Source organism: Pan paniscus, chromosome 10 (genome assembly GCF_029289425.2).
Source record: "Pan paniscus chromosome 10, NHGRI_mPanPan1-v2.0_pri, whole genome shotgun sequence".
NCBI lineage: Eukaryota > Metazoa > Chordata > Mammalia > Primates > Hominidae > Pan > Pan paniscus.
Genome location: NC_073259.2, coordinates 71,363,744 through 71,375,472, shown reverse-complemented (window position 1 = coordinate 71,375,472; position 11,729 = coordinate 71,363,744).

Here is an 11,729-nt window from a genome sequence, read left to right as displayed (position 1 = left end):
TGAACCTCCATCATAATCCCTAAACGATGGGATTCAGAGAGCTTCTGGGTTGATGAACACATCCAGGCGCTGGGATAGTGGTCCTCCCAGAGAGGGCATGGAAGCTCTACATTCCTTCTCCCATACCTTGCCCTTTGCATCTTTTCCATTTGGCTGTTGCTAAATTGTATCCTTTATAGTAAAGCAGTAAGTAAACTGTTTTCCTAAGTTCTGTGAGGCCTTGTAGCAAATTAACAAACCTGAGGTGGGGATTGTGCGAGCCCCATTTTGTAGCCATGTCAGACAGAAGTATGTGTTCACTGGAGACCCAATACTTACAACTGGAGTCTAAAGTAAGAGCAGCCTTGTGGGACTGAGTCCTTAAATCTGTGGGGCCCAACTCGAATCCCAGATAGTTAGTGCCAGAATTGGATTGAATCATAGGACACTCAATTGGTGTCAGAGGATTGGAGAGTTGCAGACTTTTTTGGTTAAGGGAAAGACCCTACACATTGATATCATAAGTGTTGTAAGTAAAAACAGCACAGAATGTCTTACCAAGGCCACCAGTATACTAGCTACCTCCTGCTTGACCTGTCCAAAGCATATGATGTCATGATGTAGTAGATGAGTGTGATATTCTATGGGATGTCCAGGTGGTCCAGACCTTTTAGGACCATATAGTAGTCCCTTATTATCTGTAGGAAATATGTTCCAAGATTCTCAGTGTGTGCCTGAAACTGTAGATTGTAGTGAACCCCATACATACTACGCATGAGTTTCTTTTTCCTTCTCAATTTAACAGATAGAAGATTCATTCTAACCATAGGTCTTAACAACCTCAGCATAGGAGAACTTTTAGTTTCAACTTAAAGGAAGCAATTTACAGCTTTGCTTTGGCATATCGAATTGCCAGCATCACTACTCTTGCATTTTGAGGCCATTATTAAGTGAAATAAGGGGTATTTGAGGAAGCACTGTAATACTGTGACAGTCGATCTGATAACAGAGATGGCTGCTAAGTGACTAATGGGTGGGTAGTGTACACAGTAGAGAGATGCTGGACAAAGGGAGGATTCACGTCCAGGGTGGGCTAGAGCAGGACAGCTTGAGATTTCATTCTGCTACTCAGAATGGCATGCAGTTTAAAACTTTGGGCGAGGGCACCACACTAAACGTGTTCTTGATCCTGTCTGGGTACTCTTCCTGTATCTTGCTGATGAGGAAAGTACCCATCCCAGACCCAGTCCCCCGATCCAAAGAGTGAGCCATCTGGAAACCCTGTAGGCAGTCACAGCTCTCAGCTTGGATTGTTTATTTCCTGAATTTTCCACGTAATACGTTCATACCATGGTTGACCATGGATAACCGAAACTGTGGAAAGCAAAACCACAGATAAGGTGGGACTACTGTATTGTGAACAAGGGCAGAAGAATTCACGTAACAAAAAGGCAAAAATATAGGAGAATATTACCCTCTATCCCATGTGAATGTGAAAGATTTATTATCCTGTTTTCTATTAGGGATGGAAAAAGAGCGCATGTACCAAGTCAGTGAGCACATACCATGTACCTGAGGTTTAATTAATCCAGTCATGTTACCTCTTCCAGCACCACAGCTACAATTCAAGTACTTCTTGGTTAAATCTACAGTAGGCTATAGTCAGTCTCAAGGATCTATCTGGCTTCTGAAGGAATGAGATTGCTTGCTTAAGTGGAGAAATAAGGGGTCATTATCCTTGCATTCATTAGGTCTTTAATAGTATCCTAATCTCTCTCATTCCTCCTGGGACACAATATTATTTTTGATTCATTATCTTGGCCAGGGGTATGGAGGGAATTTTCAGAGATTTCCATATTACCTTCCCCACTATGATAGCTCTTGCTCCACAGAGCAATGACTCCTCAATATGAGGCTTTTTCCAAGTGGAAAATCTATCGATTCCAATTATGTACTTGTAGAGTGGGGAAATGACCACAGTGTGAGTGGGCAGACTTAGTGGCTCCACTGAGAATCTGATTTTAGATAGGACTCCATTTGCTACCTGTCCCCTATAGGCCCTCATTCTAACAGGGAGGAGTTGTGATGACATCTCCAGGCATTAACATCATCATCTCAGGTCCTGTGTCTAATAATCCTTTCCACAGTGTACAGTCCATTGAGTAAGTGGTTGTATATCCCTTTGAAGAAGGGCCAGAGGAATCATTATGGTATATATTTTTCATAGTATTGTAGGGTCCTTTCTCCTAGGAACCTGGATACATCTTTAATCAGTGGGCCTAAATATGCAAGTTTGACTCAGCTCTGGGAACTGAGCAAACAATTGTGACTTATATTGGGGTGATTGCCCTCATATTCCTGCTCCTTCATTCTTGCTTTTTTAAAAAAATTATATATATTGAGCAACATCCTTGTTGACTGCCCATCTGTTTTCCCTCAGAGACAGTGTGTACTATTAACCATCTTCACAACTCCTTGAGCATAAAGTCTCCTTGACTGTTCCCATGGTCTTGCTCGTTTTTATATTAGTTGTAGCCTCCTGGCTTCTGGGGGTTAAGTATAGCCACCTGGCCTCTATTACTTCAGGGCCTCATCGTCTCCCTGGATATTAATGCACCACACTCCCATAGCTAATATAGTGCATGTTACAATTTTCTCCATACTTTATTTTATTTTTTATCAGTTTTATTGATATACATTATAAATAAAAATTGTATGTGTTTACAGGTTCAACATGATGTCTTGATATATGTATAAATTGCGAAATGATTATCACAACCAAGCTAGTTAACTTACCCATTAGCTGACATAATTATCATTTTTTGTGTGTAGTGAGAATGTTTAAGACCTACTCTGTTGGCAATTTTCAAATACACAGTATATTATTATTGACTATAGTCACCATGCTGTTACAATAGATCTTCTCCAGAACTTATTCCATCCTTTTACTTTCAACATTTCTGTGACCTTATATTTAAAGTTTGGTCTCTTATAAATGGCACTTACAAATCTCCTTGATGGGGTTACACCATGATAAACCCACGTAAGTTAAAAATATCGTAAGTTGAAAGTACATGTTTGATTTACAATATTGTCAATTTACAGTGGGCTTATCTGAGTGGAAGCCCATTGTAAGTCTAAAGAATGCATGTTGCTTTTGCACCATTGTAAAGTCAAAAAACTGTAAGTCAAAGGAATGTAAGTGAAGGACTGTCTATATTGGGCCTTTTTAAAAAAAAATCCAGTCTTATAATATCTGACTTCCTAATTGAAGCATTTAGTACGTTTACATTTAAAGCAATTACTGATATGGTTGGGTATAAATCTACAAACTTATTAAACTTTTTTTGATCTATTTCTATTTTTGCTTCTTCTTTCCTGCTGTCTTTGGGATGAATCAAAATTTTTTATTACTTTAGTTTTAAAAGGAATGTTTAAAAAGAATTAGTCTTTTAAATTTGCCCATGTATTTATTGTTCCTGGAGCTTTTCATTTTTTAAAAATTCCACATTTCCCTTTAGCCCAAAAAACTTCTTTTAGAATTTTTATAGAGGATATCTGCTGGTGATAAATTTCTTCAATTTCAGTATGTTTGAAAATGTCTTTATTTCACTTCTGATGAAAAAAATTTTCATTAGCTCAAAAGTCCTAGGTTGGCAGTTTTATCTTTTTTTCCACACTTTAAAGATGTCATTAATTGTCTTTTGACTTCCACCATTCTTATAATAATTTCTGTGAGTATATCTTTTTCCCCCGTCACCTTAAAGATTTTATTTTATTTTTAGTTTGAAGTAGATAACTATGATGTTCTCAGGAATTTTTTCTTGTATTGTCCTATTTGGGGTTCACCGAGCTTCTTAAATATGTGAGTGATGTCTTTCATCAGTTTTGGAAAATTCACAGACATTATCTTTTCAAATATTGCTTTTTCCTCCTTTTTATTATCAAAAAAAGATTTATTGAAACAATGCCTTACTAAAGGAAGATGAACTTTATTTTTTATTATTTTGAATTTTTTTAATTTCAGTAGCTTTAGGGGTACAAGTGGTTTTTGGCTACATGAATGAATTGTAGAGTGATAAAGTCTGGGATTTTAGTCACCTGAGGTAGGGTACATTGTATCCCAATAAGTAGTTTTTCATCCGTCACCTCCCTCCCATCCTTCCCCCTTCTGAGTCTCCAATGTCCATTATATCACTTTGCATGCCTTTGTGTACCCATAGCTTAGCTCCCACTTATATGTGGGAACACGTGGTATGTGCTTTTCCATTTCTGAGTTACTTCACTTAGAATAATGGCCTCCATTTCCATAAAAGTTGCTGCAAAAGACATTATTTTATTCTTTCATATGGCTGAGTAAGTATTCCATGGTATATATATCTCATTTTCTTTATCCATTCATTGGTTGATGGGCATTTAGGTTGATTCCATATCTTTGCAACTGTGAATTGTGCTGTGATAAACATACATATGCAGATGTCTTTTTGATATAATGATTTGATATAACGATTTTTTTTCCTTTGGGTAGATATCCAGTTGTGGGATTACTAGATCAAATGGTAGATCTACTTTTAGTTCTTTCAGAAATCTCCGTACTGTTTTCCAAAGAGGTTGTACTCATTTACATTTCCACCAGCAGTGTATAAGTGTTCACTTTTCACCACATCCATGCCAACATATATTGTTTTTTGACTTTTTAATAATGGCCATCCTGGCTGGGTAAAGTGGTATCTCCTTGTGGTTTTAATTTGCATCTTTCTGATGATTAGTGATGTTGGCATTTTTTTCTTTTTTTTTGGCCTTTTGTATATCTTTTCTTGAGAAATGTCTATTCATGTCATTTGCCCACTTTCAAAATGGGATGATTTGTTTTTTTCTTGCTGATTTGTTTGAGTTCCTTGTAGATTCTGGATATTAGTTCCTTGCTGGTTGCATGGTTTACAAATATTTTCTCCCATTCTGTAGGTTATCTGTTTACTCTGATGATTATTCCTTTTGGAGTGCAGAAGCTTTTTAGTTTAATTAGGTCTCCTTTATTTATTTTTGTTTTTGTTGCATTTGCTTTTGGGTTCTTCGTCATAAATTCTTTGTGTACATCAATGTCCAGAACAGTTTTTCCTAGATTTTCTTCCAGAATTTTTATGGCTTCAGTTCTTAGATTGAAATCTTTAATACATCTTAAGTTAGTTTCTGTATATGGTAAAACAGGAATCCTGTTTCATTTTCTACATGTGGCTGTCCAATTTTCCCAGCACCATTTATTGAATAGGGTGTCCTTTCCCCTGTTTATGTTTTTGTGTGCTTTATTGAAGATCAGCTGGTTGTAAGTATTTGGCTTTATTTCTGGGTTCTCTATTCTGTATCATTAGTCTATGTGTCTACTTCTATACCAGTATCATACTGTTTTGGTTCCTATAGCCTTGTAGTAATATTCAAAGTCGGGTAATGTGATGCCTCCAGGTTTGTTTCTTTTTCTTAGGATTGCTTTGGCTATTTGGGCTCTTTCTTGGGTTCTATCTGAATTTTAGGGTTGTCTTTTTCTCATTCTGTGAAGAATGACATTGGTATTTTGACAAAAAATTGCACTGAGTCTGTAGATTTCTTTGGTCAGTATAGTCATTCTCATGGTATTGATTATTCTAATCTGTGAACATGGAATGTATTTTCATTTGTTTGTGTCATCTATGATTTCTTTCAGCAGTGTTTTATAGTTCTCTTTGTAGAGATCTTTCACCTCCTTAGGTTAAGTGTCACCATTGCATTCAATAGCAAAAACTGCAATTACTTTTGCACCAACATAATATATTCTTGATTTTTTTTTTTGTAGCTATTGTCAAAGGGATTGAGTTCTTGATTTGATTCTCAGCTTGGACATCGTTGGTGTATAGCAGTGACACTGATTTTTGTTCATTGATTTTGTAACCTGAGACTTTACGGAATTCGTTTATCAAATCTCAGAATCTTTTGAAGGAGTCGTTAGGGTTTTTTACATATAAGGCCATATTGTTGGCAAACAGAGATAGTTTGACGTCCTCTTTTCCAATTTGAATGCCCTTTATTTATTTATTTATATTTGCCTGATTGCTCTGCCAGGACTTTCTTTTATCCCATTCTTTTTCTTCTCTTTTTCTAGAACTCTAATTACACATATATTAATATTAGATCATTTGACAGTGTCTTCCATCTCTTGTTCTCTTCTTTTTAAAAAAAATTCTCTATGTGCTTTAGTTTAAATCATTTACTTTGAGCTGTCTTTAAATTCATTGGCTCATTCCATGATATCTTAATTTCATATACTGTAGAGTTTTAGAAAGCTAATTTGCTTCTTTTGGGAAATTCCATTTATCTGCTTAAATTCTTCATAGCTTTATCCATTTTGTTCATCTTTTCCTCTATTTTATTTAACATATTTATAATAGCAATCTTAGTATGTCTGTGAATTCCAACCTCTGGGTCATCTATAGGTCTGCTTCTATTATTTTCTTGATTACAAGTCACATTTACTGGCTTCTTTGCATAGATTATTTTTTATTTTTTAACTTTATGCTGCGCATTATGTAAAAAGATGTGTAGATACTGAAATACATGTATTTCCCTCTAGGAAGGACACACTTTTCCCTCTACCAGGCAGTATGTTTGAAGGCCAACTGCTTCAGTCTCATCAGAAATTGAGTTGGGATGAGGGTGGGTTACAGTTTTAGGTGGTTTCAGTTCTCACCTATTTTCCAATATATTGATAATAAAATAGGTTTGCTTTTCATTACAGCTGTTCTATTTGACTTTGGGATATAATTCTTAAGAGACTATGGAGATCTCTATCTACCTTTCTAAGAGTACTCCAACTTTACCTACAGCCCGGCATTCATCAAAAGTCTTCTGGGTAAAGGCTGACTGGTGTGGAGGACTGGATATGCTTTTGGGGGATCCTCTGGATTCCAATATATCAGTCATGCTAATTTGGCTATTAGAAACTCTGCTGGATTTTCCTTTGTCTTGGAAGAAGAAACCCTCTTCTTACGACACAATCGTTTACCCATCCCAAACTCGGCGAATGTCACCAGAGAGGAAAAGGCTCTTCCGTATCTGGAATTTAAGTCTTCCAGACTTTCAGACTTCTTCACATCCTTAAACTTTTTCTTTTTTCTTTTTTTTTTTTTTTAGTTTATCCATCTCCCCTCACCCCCACTACTTGTTAGAGTGAGAGCTATGGTCTACCACACTCTTTTATATCATAATCTATAACAGAACTCATCTAAATTATTTGTAATCCTTATGAAAACAATGCAAATTAGAGGTTATCATCTTTACTTACAGATTAAAATTAATCTTACTGAGGGCCACTTGCCTAACAACATCCTACTTGTTAGCAACAGAGTGAGAATTTCAGTGCAGGTTGAACTCTCTATGCCTCTAGAATGTATACACACCTCTTTTCCCCACCCTGCCCCCTTTACTCTTTCTATTGTAAGTGTGGTGCTGCAAGGTGATTCAGAAAATATGAGGTACTTTGTGGTCAAATCAATCTAAGAAATGTTGTAGGCTATTTCCCCTCCTTAAGATTCACAATATCCATCAGCATGTTAAAAGTCCTATGGTAAACAACTTTTAATAGAATGCTTTCTAAACTTATTTGACTTCAGGACTTCCCCCAACCTCAGCAAATAAAACCTATTAACAGTCCACAGAACTAGAGTTACGTGGAGTACGTTTTGTAAAAATGCAGCACTACATTATTCTGCCTCCCAGATACTACTGGTTATAATATTCTAAAAGGTCATCTCTGCATTATTTAATAATAATAATTCACCAAGGCATTTGACAAAAACTTCAGTGCTAAATTTTATTAATGTTATCATTCCCTATGGAAGAAACATACGTTTAACTGAATATTTAAAATAAATATATGTTAAGCCATGACTTTAAAAAAAAAAGAAAATAGTAAATGTAAGAGAGAATAAACAGTTAGCATAATAAGGTTCATCCTCATTTCAAACATATTCTCTTACCTAAATTATGAAATGAGTTGCTCTACCCATATCAGTAATGAATCATTTTGTTGCATGTAAAAATGCTATTTTAAAAGTATTTTCATATCAAAATGGCAAGGAAGGTCAGGAACGGAGAAATTTATAACTCTTCATACAGAGGTCATAAAAACAGAAATATTTTCACCATAGGGTAGATGCATTAGATATCACTAGCTTGCCCTGAAGTTTTTACCTGGATTTGACTATCAAGGTTAAAGTAAAACCTGTAAAATATTTATTTTGCAGGAAATGTGTTAGAATATGTTCATTTGGTTAAGACTCATGGAGTGAAGTTTCTTATGAACTAACAATTAAGCTGGACTCCACTGGAACTTCTGGAATTTTGACTAAATTTTAAAGTAAATGAAGATCCATGATCTTCTTTGAGGCAGAAGGAGTCTTTTGTGTGATTTGAAGTCATCATGGCTACAATCTGCTTAGTGGTAAAGTTCAGTGTATTGAACACAGATGTACCAAGCAATTGCTATATCCCATAACATGGTGACATACTCCCTGATCCCAAATACCAGATGTTTGCTGAGGAACATGTGACTGTCCTTGACTAAGAAGACTCATTATATTTATCTCCCCTGTGTTAAATCTGTAAATGCTGTTAAATGGTGCCCATTATAGGGAATATAAAAACACAACTTCCACCTTAGAAAAATATAGTCATCTCTCACATACCCATAATCTCAGTTTAATCACTTGTCAAGTCTTTATCAATCTTGTTTCATCCATACCTCTTTCCACTTTCCATCAGCCCTAGCCCTTCCACCCGAAATGGATTCAGAATGATTCCCTAAAAACTTTTTGTTGGCCAGGAGCGGTGGCTCATGCCTGTAATCCCAGCACTTTGGGAGGCTGAGGTGGGCGGTTCACGAGGTCAGGAGATGGAGACCATCCTGGCTAACATGGTGAAACCCCATCTCTACTAAAAATACAAAAAATTAGCCTGGTGTGGTGGTGGGCGCCTGTAGTCCCAGCTACTCGGGAGGCTGAGGCAGGAGAATGGTGTGAACCTGGGAGGGCAGAGCTTGCAGTGAGCCAAGATTGTGGCACTGCACTCCAGTCTGGGCGACAGAGCCAGACTATGTCTCAAAAAAACAAACAAAAAAACCCGCCTTTTTGTTGCCTATACATCGCTTTCTTGTTTAATAAACCTTTTATTTTGGAAGCACTTTAGGTTTACAGAAAAATTACAAAGGGCGCATAGAGACTTCCCATATACCCCACAACCAGTTTCCCCTAAGATTAACACTTTATATTAGTATGGTATATTTGCCACAATTGATGAATGTTAATGTTAATACATTATTATAATTACAGTCTATGATTTATACAGATTTCCTTAGTTTTAAAACAATCTAATATCCATGTTTTGTCCTGGGAACAGATCCAGGATACCACATTCTATCTAGTTGTCATGTATCCTTAAACTCATCTTGGCTGTGGGTTTTCTCAGACTTTCTCTGTTTTTTATAATCTTGACAGTTTTGAGGAACAGTGGTCAGGTATTTTTGTAAAATATCCCTTATTTGGAACTTTTCTGATATTTTCCTCATGTTCAGATTGAGGCCTGGGGGTTTGGAAAGGAAGATTACAGAGGTAAAGTGCCATTCCCCTCACATCATATCAATGGTACATAACTATCAGCATGACTTGTCACTGTTGATGTTAACCTTGATCGCTTGTCAGTTTCTTCACTGCAAAGCTGTCCTTTCCACCCTATTTCCGTACAGTACTCTTTGGAAGGAAATCATTATGTGCAGTCCACATTAAAAGAGTGAGAAATAAAGCCCCACCTTCTTTAAGGTGAACTCTCAAGATAAATTATTTAGAATTCTTCTGCCAAGAAATTTGTCTATTCTCCTGCATTTATCTACTTATTTATTCAATCATTTATTTATATCAGTATGTACTCATGGATAGTTATCTTATATCTTGGATTATAAATACTTATTTATTCTGTTGCTTAAATTGTTCCTTCTTTGGCCATTAGGAGCACCTGCAGTTGATTCCTGTGTCCTTTTGACATACTGCCATCATTGGGAGTTTTTGTTTATTTGTTCATCTTTTGAGCATTTCCTTAACTGTGATTCAGGCTCATCTTATATATTACTTCTCACCCAGTTCTGGAATCAGTCATTTCTGGGTCCTTTATTGGAAAATGATACTAGAAACTATGATCTGGGCTCCTCTAGGTATGCTCATTGCTGCTGGGATATCACTGCTTCAAGGACTTCTCAGCTGACAGAGCAGGGAAACATATGCTTATGTCCACATATCTGTAAGGATTTCCACCCCGCTGGATTTTGGACTTGCACGGGCCCTGTAACCCCTTTGTTTTGGCCAATTTCTCCCATTTGGAATGGCTATATTTACCTAATACCTGCACCCCGATTGTATCTAGAAAGTAACTAGCTTGCTTTTGTTTTTACGGACTCACAGGTGGAAGGGACTTGCCTTGTCTCAGATGAAACTTTGGACTGTGGACTTTTGGGTTAATGCTGAAATGAGTTAAGACTTTGGAGGACTGTTGGGAAGGTATGATTGGTTTTGAAATGTGAAGACATAAGACTTGGAGGGGCCAGGGGCGGAATGATATGGTTTGGCTCTATGTCCCCACCCAAATCTCATCTTAAATTGTACTCTCACAATTCCCACATATTGTGTGAGGGACCTGGTGGGAGATAATTTGAATCATGAGGCGGTTTCCCCCATACTGTTCTCACTGTAGTGAATAAGTCTCATGAGATAGGATGGTTTTATCAGGAGTTTCTGCTTTTGCATTTTCCTCATTTTTCTCTTGTTGCTGCCATGTAAGAAGTGCCTTTCACCTCCCGTCATGATTCTGAGGCCTCCCCAGCCATGTGAAACTTTAAGTCCAATTAAACCTCTTTTTCTTCTCAGTCTCAGGTATGTCTTTATCAGCAGCATGTAAACGCACTAATACATTACACATCTGAAAAAGGTCTAATATATCCAGCATCTATAAGTAACTTAAATTTACAAGAAAAAAAACAAAAACAAAAAACAAACACTCCCATTAAAAAGTGGGAAAAGGACATAATCAGACACTTTTCAAAAGAAGACATATATGTGGCCAACCAGCATATGGAAAAAGCTCAACATGACTGATCATTAAAGAAATGCAAATCAAAACCATAATGAGGTATCATCTCACAGCAGTCAGAATGGCTACTATTAAAAAGTCAAAAAATAATAGATGCTGGCGAGGTTGCAGAGAAAAAGAAACACTTATACACTGCTGCTCGGAGTGTAAATTAGTTCAACCATTGTGGAAGACAGTGTGGCAATTCCACAAAGACCTAAAAACAGAAATACCATTTAACTCAGCAATTGTGTTACTGGGTATATACCCAGAGGAATATAAATCATTCTATTATAAAGACACAAACTCACATATGTTCATTGCAGCACTATTCACAATAGTAAAACATGGAAGCAACCTAAATGCTCACCAATGGTAGACTGGATAAAGAAAATGTGGTACATATACACCATAGAATACTATGCAGCCATCATAAAAAGAATGACATGGATAGAGCTGCAGGCTGTTATCCTCAGCAAACTAACGCAGGAAGGGGAAACCAAATACCGCAGTTCTCACTTATATGGGAGCTAAATGATGAGAACATATGAACACATAGAGGGAACAACAAACACTGGGGCCTATCAGAGGGTGGAGATTGCAGGAGG